General features: G+C 40.8%; 1 protein-coding gene across 1 annotated transcript in view; it reads right to left on the reverse strand.

Annotated features, from left to right (window-relative positions):
* LAMTOR2 (late endosomal/lysosomal adaptor, MAPK and MTOR activator 2) overlaps positions 1 to 19,584 on the reverse strand; it is a 202,111-nt gene that overhangs the window by 146,773 nt on the left and 35,754 nt on the right. The window lies entirely within an intron of this gene.

The raw sequence follows: 19,584 nt of genomic DNA on the forward strand, positions 1-19,584 counted from the left end.
TTTTTTTAAATTTCGGGTTAGCTCCCGGTTCGCGTACCGGGAAGCTAACCGGGAAGCGAACCAAAAGAAATAGAGCTTGCCAGAGTGCTAAACATTCTAGCTAATTTTTTATAACGGGGAGGTAGTTCTAAAAAGAACTTTTTTTTTTATATTTTTGTTGTTTTATATTTTTTTTTTCTTTTTTGAACATTATTTGTTTTTTTTGTATTTTTTGAACACTTATTTGTTTTTTTTGTTTTTTTTCAAAGGGAAGGAACAGAAAGAGGCATTGAAAAAGGCTCAACAGGAGCAAAAAAAATATTTTAAACTTGCTGCGTTTGGAGCATCGGTGTTTCTCGAAAGCCAAATTAATTAATTTCAGACTCATGTTTGCGCATGAAATTAAAGTGCCACAATATAAGCATGTCACCTTCATATGGACAAAATTTTTTGGGATATTTGGCGCTGTTTCGTTGGCCTCTCCAAATGTGAGAGACATATCAGGTGATGTTCTTGTCACCGAAGTTGGGGGGTTCTGTTGTAGTTCACGCACCTCTGCACGACTATAGTTGATTGGATGCCACCTCTGCATATGTCGGTGCATCGTGTAATTTCCATAACTGTATTTTTTATTAGTGCCCCGGGATAACTTTTCTTGGCAGATAAGGCACGTAGCATAGCGTGCATTGACTTTTTTCTCTCCTGGTGGAATGGAAAAAAATTGCCAGATAAAGCTAACTTTGCGATGAGATACCCGGGGTAACTCTTTGACAAATCGTGGTCCCTCTTCTTCCTCTCCGTCTTGTTCTTCCTCTTCCTCCTCTGTGTCTCCAATAAACTGTGCAGATGGTCCTCTCTTCCTATGAGGAGATGGTGGTGGTGGTGGTGGGGGTGCAGAAGCTGAAGCTACTATTGAAGCCATTTTTTAATCAGAGCAAATGATCAGGTCTTCCTTTCTCAAAGTTGAAAGTCAGAGTGAGAAAAAAGGTGGGGGCTTTCATCATTTGGGAAAAAAAATAGTTCTAAACCAATGAAAAGTGTTATTTTTAGGTCACCTGACCTAGCCTTACATCATTATGAAACCAAAAGTGAAATGAACCAATGAAAAGTTTTATTAACAAGTCACATGACCTCTCACGCTCATGTTACGCGCTGCGGAACGCGCCCCGGTTAGCTTCCGGGTCGCTGCGCTTCGCGCCTCGGTCCGCGCCCCGGGTCACTTCCGGGTGCGGTAACGCGGTACGTCACAAGACGCATTACGCGGCAACGCGATACGTCGTGCTTTCGCGACGCGCCGCGGATCGCTTCCGGGGAGCTGCGTTTCGCGCCTCGGTCCGCGCCCCGGGGCACTTCCGGGTGCGCTAACGCGGTACGTCACAAGACGCATTACGCGGCAACGCGATACCGTCACGATGTTGATTTCTTACCGGTTCGCGGACCGGGTCGCGGCATTAATTTGAGCTAACGGGAAGCTTTCCGGTTCGCGGACCGGGAGCGAAACAAAAAAAAATATTAAAAAAAAATTATTAATAAACATATAAAATATATTTTTGGATTTAAAGAAGAATACATTTTACAGCTATAGATATTAGCTTTTAAAAAACCAATGAAATTCACTGAAAAAACCATAGGTTATAGACCATATATAGTTAGGAATTAGCATTTACAAAACCATGAAAATTCACTGAAAAAAACCATAGGTTATACACCATATATAGTTAGGAATTAGCATTTAAAAAACCTTATTTTACTCACACAAAACCAATCAGTGATGTCATTTGAGATGTCATCAGTGATGTCATCAGTGATGTCACTGACCATGTCATGAATGATGTAATATGTGACATGATCAGCAGTGGATTGCGGGTGCGCGATATATAGTTAGTACAACTAACTATATATGGAATTTCATTGGTTTTGTGTGAGTAAAATAAGGTTTTTTAAATGCTAATTCCTAACTATATATGGTGTATAACCTATGGTTTTTTTCAGTGAATTTTCATGGTTTTGTAAATGCTAATTCCTAACTATATATGGTCTATAACCTATGGTTTTTTCAGTGAATATACATATATATATACATTACCTACTGGCGGTCGCCAGTAGGTATATATAGTTAGGATTTTTTCTCTATGGGATTTTAGAAAATTCTATGTCTAATAACTTTGGCGTTTGTGGACGGAATTGGCTGAAATTTTCAGGAAAATGGAACATTTTGTTTCTGAGCAGCCCCCGAAAATTTGGGGGGGTTTCGTCAAGGGGGGGCCGAGAAAAAAGGGGGGTCCCAAAACGTTTTTTTTTAACATTGAGTTTTCCATAGGGCGGTTGGCCTCACTTTTAGCCCGAACGGCTGAATGGATTCCCACGAAACTTGGCAAAATTGTAGATATTGTTTGCCCGATGTGCCTTTGCTAGGTCTCAAGATATGTGGTCCTGTGAATTTTGAGTAAATTATGTTTAAAAAAAGATATATATCTAGAGCCGCGCCCGGTACGCGTACCGGGGAGCGCTTCAGGCGCGCCACGCGACTTGCGCACGGCAAGCTGATTGGTTCTCGGGTGTCTGTAAACATTCGAAACAGTCCGCAGCGGCCGCCATCTTGTGTCTCGGTGGGATTGAGACACAAGAGGTGGCAAGAATCAAAGGGGGGAAATGAGCAAAAGGGGGCAGGGTACACCCCCCTGACCCCCTACTTTTGATGTGGGGGCCATAAAAGGCTCCCGCGGGTGAAAAAAAAAATAATCGATTTTCGCGGGGGGAGCGCCCGGTACGCGCACCGGGGAGCTTACGGGGGAGCGTACCATGGAGATTAAAAATGACAGACTTTTTAAAAAAAAAAAAAAAAGCTTCTTTTTATAAATTGGAGGTAGTTCTGAAAAGAACTTTTTTTTTGATTTTGTTGTTTTATATATATTTTTTTGTTTTTGTTGTTTTATATTTTTTTTAGACTTTTTAAAACAATTTTATATTTTTTTGGGATTTTTGTCAAGGGAAAAACAAAAACAGGGATTGCAAAACTGCTCAACAGGAGCAAAAAAATTTGAAAATTTAGGGACTGGCAGAGCAGCGGTGTTGCTGCTTCTTTAGGGCAATCAGTTCAACACTCTGCTCCCCATAGCAGAGCAGTTCGTCACACTCCGTGCACAAAAATTTGATGCCTGCAAACACCGGCTGAATGTTAGGGACCATTCTTCCACGGGGTGGTCCCGAAGGTGTTGCTCCACCAGTGGAGGTGCTGCCGCCATCTGTTGGTACATTCCGTGCCAGCTCTCTGACACTCTCCCTGGCAAAGTTGTTAGGGTGTCTTCTTTTCACATGCCTGATCAAATTAGCATTCCCAAAACTATATTTTTTCAGAGGATTGCCTCTGGATAAACTACTCCCACATATTTTGCAGGTTACTTTGGGAGCGTTTACTTTTTTCTGTCCTTCAGGGATGTCGTAAAATTTCCAGATGAAATGGGTTTTTATCTTTTGCTGAGGAGGGTCCTCATCTAAAAATCCATCTGAATCACTGCTGGATGACTCTCTTGCAGCCATTGCTGGAGATCAGAAAAGTAGGAGATAGAGTAGACAGAACAGCTCTTGCTCTCTCCAAGTACAAAGCAATAGTGAGAGAAATGGGTGGGTTTCACACAATTTGGAAAATAAAAAGTTCTGAACCAATGAAAAGTGTTATTTTAAAGTCACATGGTTTGACGCGCTTACGCTACGCGCCCCGGGGCGCGCCCCGGGCGTGTATCGTAAGCGCATCGGGGCGCTTACGTTGCGCGATCGTATGCGCTTCCGGGTGCGCTTACGCGGTGCGTCATAAGACGCATCTCGCGGCTACGCGATACGTGTCTTATGACGCAAGGCGTGGCGGCTACGCGATACGTCACGATGTTGTTTTCGTTCGCGGCAATAGCGCTTCCGGGACGCGTATTAGTACGCGCCCCGGGGCGCGCCGCAAGATTGCGCTTACCCGTGCGTTCACCTGTCCGCGCCCCGGGAGCTTACAAAAAAAAAGTATTAAAAAAAAATTATTAATAAACATATAAAATATATGTTTGGATTTAAAGAAGAATACATTTTACAGCTACAGATATTAGCTTTTAAAAAACCAATGAAATTCACTGAAAAAACCATAGGTTATAGATCATATATAGTTAGGAATTAGTATTTAAAAAACCTTATTTTACTCACACAAAACCATTGAAATTCCATATATAGTTAGTTGTACTAACTATATATATCGCGCACCCGCAATCCACTGCTGATGATGTCACATATTACATCATTCATGACATGGTCAGTGACATCACTGATGACATCACTGATGACATCTCAAATGACATCACTGATGACATCACTGATGACATCTCATTTGACATTACTCATGACATCATTCATGTGATGATACGATGAACCTCTTCAGACTCTAATATAACCTTAGATACACTCAGTGTAAACAGACACTCACAGTCTTGCAAAGAATCAATCACACCTCCATTTCCTCAACTATATAGTTAAACACACCTTACTTATTGAAACATATAATAACACATATTTACTCTATACAAGTTCACAATAATCCATACAGCCACTCACACATTCACTGGCTCTTATGCACAGTTATTTATATATGTCAACTACCACATGTACTGTGTTTTACATATGTACTTACTTTGACATGTAGCACTGAGATATCCATTCACTCACCAATACACTCATGCACACAGTAAACCGCCCATACAGCTGTTTCCACATGCACTTTTGAAGCCATACATCTAGTGAATCAACTGCTCACACATCTATGCACAGAGTCATTCACCTCCCAGACACCCACACACACACTCAGTCTCCCATACAAATACTTGGCCAACTAATCAATAACCCATATAGTTAGCTAATGATCAACAATTGCATCAGATTACAAAACAACAGACACAATGGTGCACAATTTAAAATAGTTTAGTCACTAACCCATGCACTCAGTGAGACACATTTAATCCCTCACTTATACAGTCAGTCATGCACCTACTAAATACATCATCCAGACACTTATACATCCACTCATTCTTCAATATATAAGACATATTTTAACTTTACAGAAACATTCAGTCACTGGATGTTATCATCAGTGATGTCATCAGTGATGTCATCAGTGATGTCATTTGAGATGTCATCAGTGATGTCATCAGTGATGTCACTGACCATGTCATGAATGATGTAATATGTGACATCATCAGCAGTGGATTGCGGGTGCGCGATATATATAGTTAGTACAACTAACTATATATGGAATTTCAATGGTTTTGTGTGAGTAAAATAAGGTTTTTTAAATGCTAATTCCTAACTATATATGGTCTATAACCTATGGTTTTTTCAGTGAATATATATATATACATACATATACACACATACATATACACACATACATATACACACATATATACATATATATATATACACATATATATATATATATATATATATACACATATACATATATATATATATATATTTTTTTTTTTTATATATATATTTTTTTCGGACTAATTGGTGAAACGCGTCTGGTGTCTTGGGGGCAGGGGGTCTGCCATTAAAAATTACGTTTTTAAATCACAGCCCACGAGTGCCGTCTACTTTCGTTGAAACCGACGAATGTGTTGGAGAAAAAAATAAATAAATATATATATATATATATATATATATATATATATATATATATATATATATATATATATATATATATAAATATAAATGCGTATGCACCTACATGACCGGGATGTTTATGTCCATCAATAAACATGTAACAGGTATATGCTGATATGCAGAAGGGCATGCATAGATACAGGGACATTTTAACTGGAGAAGTGCAAGATAATTTCTGTCAGTACATTGTACATAATAAACATGTACATATTTGTGTAAAACAGACGTGCACATAAAATGTTATATACTCCTGTACTGTTTCCAAGCACTGTAACTAGATTGGATTAATGTTCCCTTGTTTGCTCTTGCAGTGATGGAAGCATCTGTTTGCCTGTGAAACGTATGGCCATCAGATGAATTCAGATATCAGCAGAACATTGATTCACTGAGCCGTCTTGGGTCCCATTCACTAAGAGGCTGGTTTCAGCAGAAGATGCCAAATGCATATCCAAGTGAAAGGAGCCCATATCCTGGCTTTCCCACTGTTTCAAACAGTTCGGGTGAACGTCAGTTTATGTCCATTTGGTTTTTTTTCTTAAAAGCTCTTGGGATGGGCAACGCCTTCTGGGTGTGCATATTCTGTCTCTGGTAAAATGCAAGTTTTTAAGAGGATGAGCTCTGGAAAGTAATGCAAGACAGCAGAGGAGGAAAAAAAGCCCAAGGACACAAAACCTTCAACTGCAGTCTCTACAGTAGGACTGTCCTTCCAAAACCGAATCTTTGGATCTAGGCAAGACTAAAACTTGACCTATGACTGAGGTTGGCAAGAATGGAGCTTGCAGAACTGGACAAAACTCTGGCTGCAGCACTGGGGAAGAAGCAAAGAATACACAAGTAGGAAAAAGCCTGAAAAGCTGAGATAAGCAAGTATCTCCTCTACAAACTGGCTAAACTTTATCCAAATGACAGGAAAAAGCTGGTTCATGAGCAACTACCTGAGAGGAAAGAGCTGGCCTCGGTGTGCTCAATCAACAAATACAGGTTCGGAGAAGAATCATACTTTTTGCATGGCATTTACGTATGTAATGTGCGTTCACCATTGGACGAGGTTTATTAAGAGAATGAGCATATCCATATATACAGTGGACCAAATTCATTTTTTTGATTTATCGTTTGCCTGGATTCTTTGCTGGTGCATGTGTAAATGTATGGTGTTTAAGTCCATTTGTTGTGCTGAGTCCAGTCATTCCACACCATTTTTTAGGTTCATTGGATGTGTGTTCAGGTGTCACAGGACATGGATGAAAGATACAATGTGCAAGTGCTTCCTCAGGCGGGGGTTTCGAGGTGTGAAGCTGCACTGGCATTTGTTCTTGCAGCAGTTATTTTCTATCTCGAAAAAAACTGTTTGATCTAGAACATGCTATTTGAAGAGTGGTGAGCGGTCACCAGATTTTGATTTTCTATTCATCGTTTTCAGTTAGGTAGGTCCCGGAGTGAGTGTGGATCGAGTGTGAAACTGAAGATGTATTCTGTCCGCTCTGTGCTTACTAAAAAAGGATGGGAGTGTTAACACGTGCTGATACTGAATGTTGTGGCATAGTGGGTAGAGTTGAGTGAATGTGAAGATAAGTGGAATGTTTACACATGAGCTTGAAAATACTTACCGCTTGAGTGAAAATGGAGATCTGACTGGAGATACACGGAGCCGAGGTTGGCATAACGGCTGACTCCTGCCAGCCTGTGTGATGCCCTGCCCTCTGGCTACGATAATTCACATGTGACACTCCAGTGGATTATTATGGGGCAAGACTAAAATAATAGTCAGATTATAGAAGGATTCCATCCAAGGTCATACCGGGGTAAAATTTCACTTTTCCTCGTTTTTAAAGCCGCTGCACTTTTTCTCCCCGTCTCTGGTTGGATGTCTTTACTGAAGAATTGAACTTGGGTCGTACTTAAAGGCTCTTCTTGCAGATTTCTTTTTTCTTTTTGCATTGAGGGTTCTTCATGCACTAAATAGAGTTTGATTAATTCATTTTGAAGCTGCGACCTTGTGTTTGGAAAATGTTGTGTACCCTGGAGTGGATGTGCCCTTTCTGAAGTCTAAACTTCTTAGGAAGTCTCAAAGTCATTGTGGTTCTCCAGATCTTAAGTGGTCCTGCGGTCTTCAGTTGAAATAATCCTTTTAGCAACTTTTCATGAGGAGGAAAAGCCACACCTCCAATAGATGTTCCACTGCGGTCTTCCAGACGCTGTCTGAATGGTAAATTGTGATGTCTTTGTACTTCACAGGGGCCTGTACTTTTTCTCAGAATGGTGGGGAGCTCAACTCAATGGCGGTAGGCAAAGAGGGCATGTAAGTAATGACTGAATCAGGTTCACGGTCTGTTCGCTTGTGCCCTTGGTATTTACAAAATTCATAGAAAAGAAGATGCTTGATGATTGGTACAGGGTCGTCACTCTGCACTTGTTTCAAAGTTACCGAAGAAGATGGTCTCCAAACTCTGCATTGCAGCTGTTCTAGTCTTCGCCAATTTGGACTTCTGCTTCCTGCGTTAGTCCGTTTTTCCCAGGGACTGACCTGACCCATTTCAGCTCTCAGACCCCTGAGGTCTTTGTGCATCTAAAGTCAACCGCAGAATTAGCAGCAGGATGGTACAAAGTGCTCACTGCTGTACATACTCCTGCCTCGCTCTGGTGTGAGCTGTGTCCCCAGCCCGCCTTTCGTTGCCCCTTGCTGTTGAATTTGGACTGGGCCGCTTCGGTTGCAAATCGGGTTAGTACCACTATTAGAGTTCCTGTGGCTGTGAGCTTATGTACCATCGGTGAAAGAGACCAGCATTTGTATTTAGGGGGCATGATGCTTACAGTTTTGGTAGTTCCACATCTACCCAGTCCCAGGTTCTTCGTCTGTCGTTCAGGTACCCAGTGTGGACGCTGCATCCAAGTTCACAATGAACACAAGGATTAGGAAACCAAAGGTAGATCCTAATTCAGTCACTTCTACCTAAAGTCTATATCAAGTATGAAGCTGGCCTCTGATGCAGACAGAATGAAACCTGCTCCACGCGACTGCACAAGAAAGCACCTCCCAACAGGGGGGACATCAGCTACGGGTTCAGAGGCTTCCACTCTCTGACCTTAGACCCTAGGGCTCCTCTGTACCCAGCTCAGTCTTTCTCCTCAACATGAGCAACCCCTTCCGTGTAGGGTAGGGGGCATCTAAGCAACCCCTTCCGTGTAGGGTAGGTGGCATCCAAACAGACCCTTCCATGTAGGGTAGGTGGCATCTAAACAACCTCTTCTGTGTAGGGTAGGTGGTATCTAAACAACCTCTTCTGTGTAGAGTAGGTGGCATCTAAACAACCTCTTCCATGTAGGGTAGGTGGCATCTAAACAACCTCTTCCGTGTAAGGTAGGTGGCAACTAAACCCTTTCGTGTAGGGTAGGTGGCATCTAAACAACCAATTCTGTGTAGGGTAGGCGGCATCTAAACAACCTTGTGTATAGGGTAGGTGGCAGCTAAACAACCCCTTCCGTGTAGGGTAGGTGGCATCTGGGGTCTGTCGTTCCTGGATCATCACACATCAACATAGAAGACGAGGCAGCAGACACACACAGCACACCGACGCAGATGTCTTCTTAGGAGGGAAATCTGATAAATAAGGAAGCTTTGTTCACAGACCGGTTCTCTGGGGGACTCCCACCGGGTGCTATCAGCTCAGTCCCCGGATCCCTTGTGCCTTGTTCACCTGACAACAGTAAAACACAAAACTAGCACAACAGTCGAGCTTTATGACATCACATACACGTAGCAGTCATCCGCACAAACAATAACGTCCCGGCGTACGTACGATAGATGCCACACGGACCCAAAGATAGTACTTCGCATAGGGATTTGAATATATATAGAAGAATATCTTAACTGACGGTACTTTGCAGAGGACAGGCAAGTTATCCCTACAGAGTCCACAGGAGGGCAGCATCTTTCCATTAACTCATTCAGGTCTAACAACCAGGGCCGACATTACAGGAGAACACTTTTCTATTAAGTCCCGCCCCATCCCCTCCGAGGCTCCAACTCGTTTCCTGGGCTCTCAGGTTAGGCCAAAGGCGGGCCATGTTAACCGCTCTGGCACACGCCCAGTAGGGAACCTATACCAACTACGAGTTGGAGGCACAATTTCAGCAACACTTTTAAAAGCACAAAAAAGATCTTCCTCTGAAGAAAAGCAAAATAGAGTCGTAAATCTTGTATTTCCCAAAGGAGCGTCCACTTGTAATTAACATCTATTTATGTAAACGATTTCAAGAGTGAACCATATATACATACCATTAGACCCGATTCGAGCGGAGCGCTCCCGATGTTTGAAGCAAAAAATGGCTTTATTTTGGAGGTATCTCTTCTGAAATGTCCTCGTCTTCAAAAGTCAATGGGAGAAATAAATTCATATATATATATATATATATATATATATATATATATATATATATATATATATATATATATCAGCACCCACCCTAGACATCTAATCAAAAGTATACCCTATGGGGAATTTTTAAGGATTAAACGTATCTGTAGCAACAGCAATGACTTAAAAATATGTTTAGATGAATCTATGCAAAGATTCTTAGCCAGAGGCTATAAGATAGAGGACCTCAAGAAATCTTTACTTAAACTTGATACCGTGGACACTGTTCACAACACAAATGAGGTACAGTCAGATGTCTCTAGCAGTCCCAACATGTCAAATCTTCAACAAAAGGCCCCTGTAAGGTTAATAACGACATATAACAAAGCGTGTTAGACAAATTATAACCAAAATTTTGCCGATTCTGAAATGATTTTAACTACTGAAATAGATGACTCTCCAAGTATAACCTATAGGAGAGCTCCATCAATGAGGGACGCCTTGGATAGAACTATGCCTGAGACTGTGACCAAAACCTCTACCAAAAGTGATTGGTTAACTAAGAAAAAAGGCTTTGTGAAGTGTAGCTCATGTTGAGCCTGTAAATTTGGTATCAATACAAGGGAGGTCCAGGATGCATTTGCAAATAAGTTGTTTAAACTTAATGGTCTTTTCAACTGTAAAACTGAGTTTGCGGTTTACGTTTTAGAATGTACCTGCAAATTAAAATATATAGGCAGTACAAAGCTACCTGTGTCTACACGTATTTTACAACATTTACGTGCTATACTTAATTCAGACTCCAGCTACCCTGTCGCCCGACATTTTAAACTTGTACATAATAATGATCTTAAAGATCTAACTTATTTTGTTTTAGATGCGGTGCCTAAACAAATAAGGGGAGGCAATAGGGACAAAAAATTGCGTCTGCTGGAAAGTAGATACATTATGCAGTTTGACACTAAGATGCCTAATGGTTTAAACACAGGGGAAGACTTATATACCTTCTTATAACCGTTTTGCTATGTAATAACAGTCATTTGAATTTGATCAGTAAACGTCCACTGGGACCAGTGGTCGTAGTATGAATTATTTGATTTTTTGTAGTGAGGTTTTATGAAATAATTTTGATAGTGATTTCTATTTTATCTTGTGGTTTTTATGCACGCTTTGTCACGGTAGTTGAATTTTCGGCCTGTTTTTACTGAATTTTAACTAGGTTTTTTTCGGTGTCTATGGGTGGGGGGTTGACTATTTGTGATTGGTGTGTGTGATAAGATGGATATATATCAGTAACCTCAGAGATGGATGAATTTCTTAATGTTGTATTATTATTTATTTATTGAACAGCGCTACAGCACATGGCACTTTACAGCACAGTTGAATTAATAACATGACTAAGTCAACATAAAGGTATTATGGTGAAATTTGATGAAAACTTAGCATTATATACAATTTTCCCTCTTTCTTTGTTTGGGTCCCATATGATTTCGTACTGTGCTCGAGATTGACTGTTTGCTATGTTATATAGGATTTATTCTTTGTTTACATTATATTTTTCACTGGTTTCTGATTTTGCACTACAATGTTATTATACCTATTCCACATACTAATTTAAGAGAAAACATGGCAAATATATTCCATCATGCTCATTGATATCTGAGTACAATTGGAAGAATCTGGGCACTGGCCCTAGTTGTCTTATTATGAAATATGGTATTCTCTCATATGATATAGAGGCACTTGCCTATGTTTTTTAGATATGATGACATGTATATATTTTAATATAATATTATATTCATGTTTTTTCTCGCAAATCCTTTGATTAGATATATGGTAACTGTTATAGTCTGTTTTCCATACCCATGAATGTGGAGGGGAGGAGCATATCATGTTGTGGAATGGTATTTAACCCCTTCCATGCTCATGACGAGCTGAGCTTGTCATGAGTTGCGCCGCTCGCATGCTCATGACGAGCTCAGCTCGTCATGTAACACGGTTATTTTAAATATGCAGCACAGCACGAAAATCGTGGCCGCACGCATGCGGTTAAGCACTTCGGGGTCATGACACGTCATGTGATCAAGTCCGGGAGCACCGGACGAAACGCGTCATGTTTGCACTGAGAAAGTAAAAAGCACTTTATTTCTACCTGCCGTGTGGTCCTTTTTCCTGATCGTATTGGCGGCGGCGAGTTGGGAGTTTGGGTGGTTATATATATATACATATACATATATACATATACATATACATATATATATATATATATATATATATATATATATACACATATACATACATACACACACCAAGGTTTGACCCTCGTAATGCTGGCGCTCCCCAGGTAGCGCGGTGCGTTTTTTCCGACATGGTCCGGTCGGTTATTATTCAGCGAGGTCCAATATCACAATTAGTAGTAAAAACGCACTCACTCGTGTACTTTTTTAAAGAATTACAGCGGCTTTATTTTGGCCAAAGCCCAACGTGTTTCACCTTTTCAAAAGGCTTGATCACCAATCAAAATTGCCTCCCCAACCAAAGAAATTGAAATCAAAAAGGGTACAAAATGGAAGATACGCCAGCACCTAACATGTAAGAGCACATATGTAATCTACATGGTAGAATGCCCATGTCACAAAAGATACATTGGCAGCACTATCTTTGAGGTGAAAAAAAGAATTTTAGAACATGCAAGAGCGACGACCTATAAAGATCGGACAAACGCTATCGCGATACACATGGAAAAATACCATGAGAGGAATTGGGAGACTTTGCGATATTGGGCCGTTGAACAAGTACCACCATCTGAGAGAGGAGAAAACGGAATGAAGATCTTAAGACAAAAGGAATCAAAACACATCATAACTTTCAGGACTCTAGATCCCAGAGGACTGAATCAGAATGAAGAATTAGATGTCCACCTGTGATTAATATTAATCGAATCTCCTACTGAGGAGTACAACAGGAAAAATTAACGCTCACCAGAGAGATGCTACTGGAATATAAAACTTCTCACCAGAGAGACTTGATTGGGACACTTTTTGTTCTGCTTCACAAATCACTATAACATTGCACTCTTAATATTGAATTGTTAACACACACACTGAGCACTGACATTTTGCTGAAATTCAGCCATTGTCAAATTGTAGACAGTCACTAAACTACAAAGACCAGCATGCACCAGTTTGCAATATAGAAAAGGACTGTGCACACGAGAAATAAAAGGTGCTCTATGTCAGGGCATAACATCCTGTGATCAAGCCTTTTGATAAGGTGAAACACGTTGGGCTTTGCCAAAATAAAGCCGCTGTAATTCTTTAAAAAAGTACACGAGTGAGTGGGTTTTTACTACCAATTGTGATATTGGACCCTGCTGAATATATATATATCACAACCCACTCATTCGCTGCAACTCAAGCCGCTTTCATGACGGCGGGCCGTGGCGGGTGGCAAACCCGTTTAAATCCCGCAACACTCCGTCAGTCCAATCAAGGATACAGAGCCACGGCACCAAATTTGCTGAAAAGGTAATCTTTTAATGACAGCACTCAACGCGTTTCGGAAAGCGCAGTTTCCTTGCTCACGAGTATCGAGATTATCACCATTGCAGATTTAAATGAACATCGTGTGACTTGTAGAAAAAACATAATAATAAGTGAAGACAGACTTTTCGCTTTTTTCTACATTTTCAATAGTCTAAATGCAATTTATTTAGCATTCTATGTGTTTTATTTCTGGTGTTACATGATTAATATTTACTATTTTCTCAACGATTCTCCAAGTGTAATTAAAATCATCTCTATAACATTTCGAAATTATATATTCAATAAGTGTGTAACTTTATTAGTCACCCATTAATTAAGCACATTGTGGCTTTGTTAGTGAATTATACTGCCATCCAGCAATTTCTAATAGATTTCGAGGGGGCGTGTATCTCGAAAATTGTCTCGAATGTTTTCAGTGCTGATGGTTGCAATTTGTGTATTCATCCGCGCTATTTTATCGCATAGCGATCTAGTTGTGGTAATTGTATTTAATACACTACTGCCCAAGTGGGCGTTTGTGCAGGATTATCCTGGTGTCAGGAATCTCATGTATTGTCAATTCAGCCCCAGTGGGCAAATATTCTAGTCCAATAGTGCCACTTGATAGAGACAATGTCTCTAAATAAATCTTGTAATTCACATCTGAGTTTTTAATAAAAAGCAAACATAATAATAGTAGGAAGTTATTTCATTTATATCTTTCCGTTGCATTGAAATTCAACCTATTGACCTCCAATCATGAACACCAATTATTTTAGCGGGATCTGAAAAAATACAAAATATATAAAACAATATGTCATTGCCGGTGAATTAAAAACATTCTTAAAAATACAAACAACTTACAATTCTCTAATGATTGCATGAGCTGTTAAAAACGATAGATTTTACTGTAGGTATCTGGCTCTGGGGTTACCAAAAACTCAATAGCAATTTATGGTGTAACATATATTTATCAATCAGCTTATTCTCCTAGGTGAACTGATAATTCTTCATCCAAATTATGTCCTAGCGGCTGCCCTGTATGGTATTGAATTATCAGTTCCGATTCTAGGCGTCTAAGCTCTAGAGTTCTATTTCCACCTCCTTCTCTAGCTGGGATCGTGTTGAGTACACAGAAAGATAGCAGATTAGTATTCTGACCATGGGTTTCCCTGAAATGCCTTGCTATAGAATATTGCCTGTCTTCTTTGTTGATTGCCCTCAGATGTTCAAGGATTCTTTTTTTAGCTGGATGGATAGTGCTTCCAATGTTAAATTTCTCACAGGGACATCGGAGGGCATACACCGCGTAATCCGTGTTGCATTTAACATATTTCCTGATTACAAATGGTTTTTGGTTGGTACACAGTCTAACTTCTTTACAGTTTTTACTGTGTTTACATGCCTTACATTTATTGCATGTATAAAATCCCTGTATTGGTTTGCCTCCTAATTGTTTGGCTATGGGGGGTCACAGTGCTTTGGCAGATAATATCTTCTAATGATTCTGCTTTTCGAAAAGTAATTTGAGGAAAATCCTCAACCGCTCTGGATAAGTCTTTATCTGTTTTTAGTACTTTCCAAAATTTATTCAGGACTACATCTTACTTTATGTGCCTGGCTAGAGAAGGTTATAATGAATCTGATTTTTGTATCAATCATCTATGGAATTTGTTATATTAGTTTAATTTCTAAAAGCGTTGTCCTTTCTCTTTTATCTGCTTCTTTACAGGTTTTGTCAATGTCTGGTTGTGTATATCCTCTAAGAGTCGTTTCTTCATACATTCTTTTTCAGATTCGTATCCCTGGTATGTGCTGCAATTTATTTTGGCTCTTAGTAGTTTGCCCAGTGGGATGCTTCGTATTAGATTAATTGGGTGGCAACTTCCCGCATGTAAAAGGCTATTGCCCGCCGTGTCTTTTCTGAAAAGAGAGCTTTCTAGATGTTTATCTTTCACTGTTAGTTTTAGATCCAGAAATTCTATTGACTCTTTTTCTATTCTACTAGTGAATCTTAAGTTGTAGGAATTAATGTTCAATGTCTCTACAAATTGAATAGCCTGTTCATGGGTACCTTTCCAGACACAGAAAATGTCGTCTATATATCTTACCCACCTAACCACACTTTCTTTGTAGGTGGGCATTGCGGTGGTAACCTGCTCCTCCCACCAGCCCAGGTAAAGACCTGCAAAGCTGGGGGCAAAGCAGTTCCCCGTCGCGGTTCCAAGTATTTGGCGGTAGATGACTATCAAAAATAAAAAAAAATTGAGTAAGGCATTTTAGCATCATATCAAGGATCATCTCTGTATGAAACAGGTATGATATGGAGCGATCACTCAAGAAGTGACAGCAGGCTCTAATTCCTGCCTCATGGGGAATACAGGTATAAAGATTTGTCACGTCAAGGCACATCATGAGATAGTCCTCTTTCCACTCAATTAAGTCAATGGTCCTAAGGAAGTCATTTGTATCTTTTTATAAAAGATGGAAGTCCTTTTACGTAAGGTTGTAGGTAAAAGTCAATGTAACATGATGTTTTCTCGAGGCAACTGCCCTGGGACGACACTATCGTCTGCCCGGCGGATTTGTCTCGCTTTTGTGTAGTTTGGGGAGGAGATAAAAGGCTGGTAATTTGGGATATCTACATTTAAGGAATTCTAGTTCCTCCCTTTCTAGCAGCCCTTGATTATTGCACTCCACATATTGTTCTTGATTTTCCTTATGTGCCTGTTCGTATTTAATTTTTGTAGTTTGTTCATAATTGTCTTTGTCATTTAATTGGCGTAAGCCTTCAGTTAACTACATGGCTCTTGACATCACTACGACATTGCCGCTTTTGTCCAATCTTTTTACTACTATATTAGGGTCATCTTTAATAGATTGTATAGCTTCAGAGTGTTCTTTGCTGAGGTTGTACTTCTTATGGTATGCCTTTTTACTGACTTTTTCAAATTCTTTTATAACACCTTTTCCGAAGGTGTCAATAGCCTCATTCGTTATTTGCGGGAGAAATATAGATTTTGGTTTAAATCTACTAGTCTGGCATAGGTCAAGATGGATGTTGCCATTTATTAAGTTTAGATAAGGATCATCTAGAACATATTCTCCACCCTCTAGTTGGTGCATTGTGTGTAGCAGATCTATGTCTCCTGTACTAATGCTGCTCGGAGTTACTGGTGTAGTGTTCTGAGTGTCAGATATTTTACTGGCGAACCACTTTCTTAGTTTAAGTTTGTGTGAATTGGAAGAGGTCGATTCTACTTTGAGTGTAATTAAAAACAGTGGCGGGGCAGAAAGAAAGCCTAGGGAAAGAACCTCAATTTCAAATAAATTCAAGTCCCGACCTGAAAGGTTGATCACTTCTTCATTTTGATTTTTGTTGGTCCCTTGTCCTGCTTCCCACCGGGCTGTCCACATCTCTTCCTGTTGGTGTACTTCTGTTTCTTTCTCCTCTCCCGCCGCGACCACGTCCTCTGTAGTTCCCAGTATTTGGTTTCTTTATTGTTGTCATCCTTCCCTGAGCCACAAGAGCAAATTCGTTTAAAATGTTGTCTTTTACTACTTGTTGTTCTGAGACAGCTGATGTGTCGCTTTCGTAATATCACTGTCACCAGTTTCACTTTGTTCTCCAGTTTTATTAAGATCTTCTGGTCTTGATGTCCCAATGCGTACTTTCTTTTTTTGTTTCACATTCTGGGTTTGGTTCCTTAGCTGATCATATCTCTTTGCGAAGGTAAGAATTTGACCTTTATTGTAGTCAACTTGGTCGCGATAGAATTTGCGCTGTGTTTTTGCCTTAATGTCCTCCTCAATCTTCTCCAACTTTGTCTCCATTTTATTTATGTCTGTTTGAAATTCCTAATTTGTACACATGGTCTTCAATTTTGTTGTTTGTTCCTCTATTTCCTTTGCCAATTTCTCGCAATCTTTTCTTGCGTATTTTACAAGTAAGCCAAGCATGATGGTAGAGCAATTATGGCTGTTACCTGCCCATTCCTCCACTAATTCGGGGTCCGGGTCCGCAAATGTGGGGGTAATTAAGATTCTTAGTCCTCGTGGGACTCTCCCGACATCGATGTACTTTTGTAGAGTGGTAGTTTCCCACCATTTCGTTTGATCAGTGTTTAGAGCCCTCCAGAGCTTGTCCCATATGTGTCGTTTGTTGGGGATAGTAGGTCTTTCTGGTTCCCCCTTGATTATTTCTATAGAATCAACAACTTCTATATTAAATATTTTCGTTGCCGCTTCATTACGTTTCATGTTCCTCTGCGTTGCCATTATGTTAATTAGTTTGTGTCCAACGCTAGATAACGCCTCTTTACCTACACCATACCGGAACAGTCTTGCAAGTCAGACTTCCCGGTTCCGTCTGCTAGTTTGCCGTAATTAGATGTCCCTCGCTCAAAGAGATTGATAACACACCTTACCCTGCTTGTGTGGCCTCAGTCCAGGGGTTCTTCCGACTTCAGTTGTTGGTTCCTGCGTTAAGCTGCACTTTCTGGGATGGCGTTCTCAGTAATTCGGCATGGCGGGCAAAGGTCGTCTTCATAAATCACAACCCACTCATTCGCTGCAACTCAAGCCGCTTTCATGACGGCGGGCTGTGGCGAACCCGTTTAAATCCCACAAGACTCCGTCAGTCCAATCAAGGATACAGAGCCACGGTACCGATTTTGCTGAAAAGGTAATCTTTTAATGGCAGCACTCCATGCTTTCGGAAAGCGCAGTTTCCTTGCTCACGAGTATCGAGATTATCACCATTGCAGATTTAAATAAACATCATGTGAAGTGTGAAAAAAACATAATAAGTGAAGACAGACTTTCCGCTTTTTTCCACATTTTCGATACAGTCTAAATGCAATTTATTTAGCATTCTATGTGTGTTATTTCTGGTGTAAGAGTAGAGTTTAATGGGGTAGTGCATCAGAAAGTGGAGTGCACTAGAGTGAAGTGGCATAAAGTACAGTGGTGCAGAGTAGATCTGCATACAGTGCATTGGTTTTGAGCATAGAAGTGCAGAGTCCTTTGGCGTAGAGTGCAGTGACGCAGAGTAGAATAGTTTGCAGTGGCATAGAGTGCAGTGGTACAGAGTAGTGTAGAGTGGATTGGGTAGAGTAGATTGTTTCAGAGTAAAAGAAGTGGCGTGGAATGGTGAAGGGTAGAGTGCAGAGGTATAGAGTACAGTTGTGCAGAGTCCAGTGGTGCAGAATAGAGTAGTGTAGAGTGGCAGAGTGTAGTGTGACATAGTGTAGTGGCATAAAGTGCATTAAGTGTCAGAGTTGAGTGGTGCAATGTAAAGTGACCATGAGTTAAATGGCGGAGAGTGCAGTCTCGCAGAGAAGATTTGCAGAGTGCAGTTGCAGAGAACACAGTGTTATAAAGCGCAGTGCCGTAGAGTACAGTGGTGCAGTGGAATAGAGTGCAGTGGTGCATAGTCGAATGGGGTCGAGAGCACTGGCAGAATAGAGTGGTGCAGAGTAGAGAGGAGTAGAGTGAAGTGGCGTAGAGTGCAGCGGTGCACAGTAGATTAGAGTGGACTGTTGTAGAGTAAAGTGCTGTGGCCTAGAGTAGAGTTGAATGCAGAGTGTAGTGGTGTACAGTAGAGTGACAGAGTGCAGTAATATATGGAGCAGTGGTGCAGAGTCAAGTGTAGAGTGCACTTGCGTATAGAGGAGTCCAGGGCAGTAGTGCACAGTAGATTGGCGTAGAGTGCATTGGTGCAGAGTAGAGGTGTTGAGTTCAGTGGTGGAGAGTGCAGTCTTGCAGAGTAGAGTGTCAGAGTGAGGTGGCATAGAGAAGAGTGGTGCAGAGTAAAGTGGCAAAGTAGAGTTCAGTGGTGCTTGGTAGATTGGTGTAGGGTGCAGTGGCACCGAACACTGGTTTGGAGTAAAGTGGTGTAGAGTGCATTGGCATAGAGCGCAGCGGCGTAGCATGCAGTGGGGTAGAGTTGAGAGGGGGGTACAGGGTAGATTGCAGTGGTGTAGAGTGGAATGGCGCGGAATGGAGGGGCGCAGGGTAGATTGCAATTG

Source organism: Lissotriton helveticus, chromosome 12, assembly GCF_964261635.1.
Source record: "Lissotriton helveticus chromosome 12, aLisHel1.1, whole genome shotgun sequence".
In the NCBI taxonomy this organism is placed as follows: domain Eukaryota; kingdom Metazoa; phylum Chordata; class Amphibia; order Caudata; family Salamandridae; genus Lissotriton; species Lissotriton helveticus.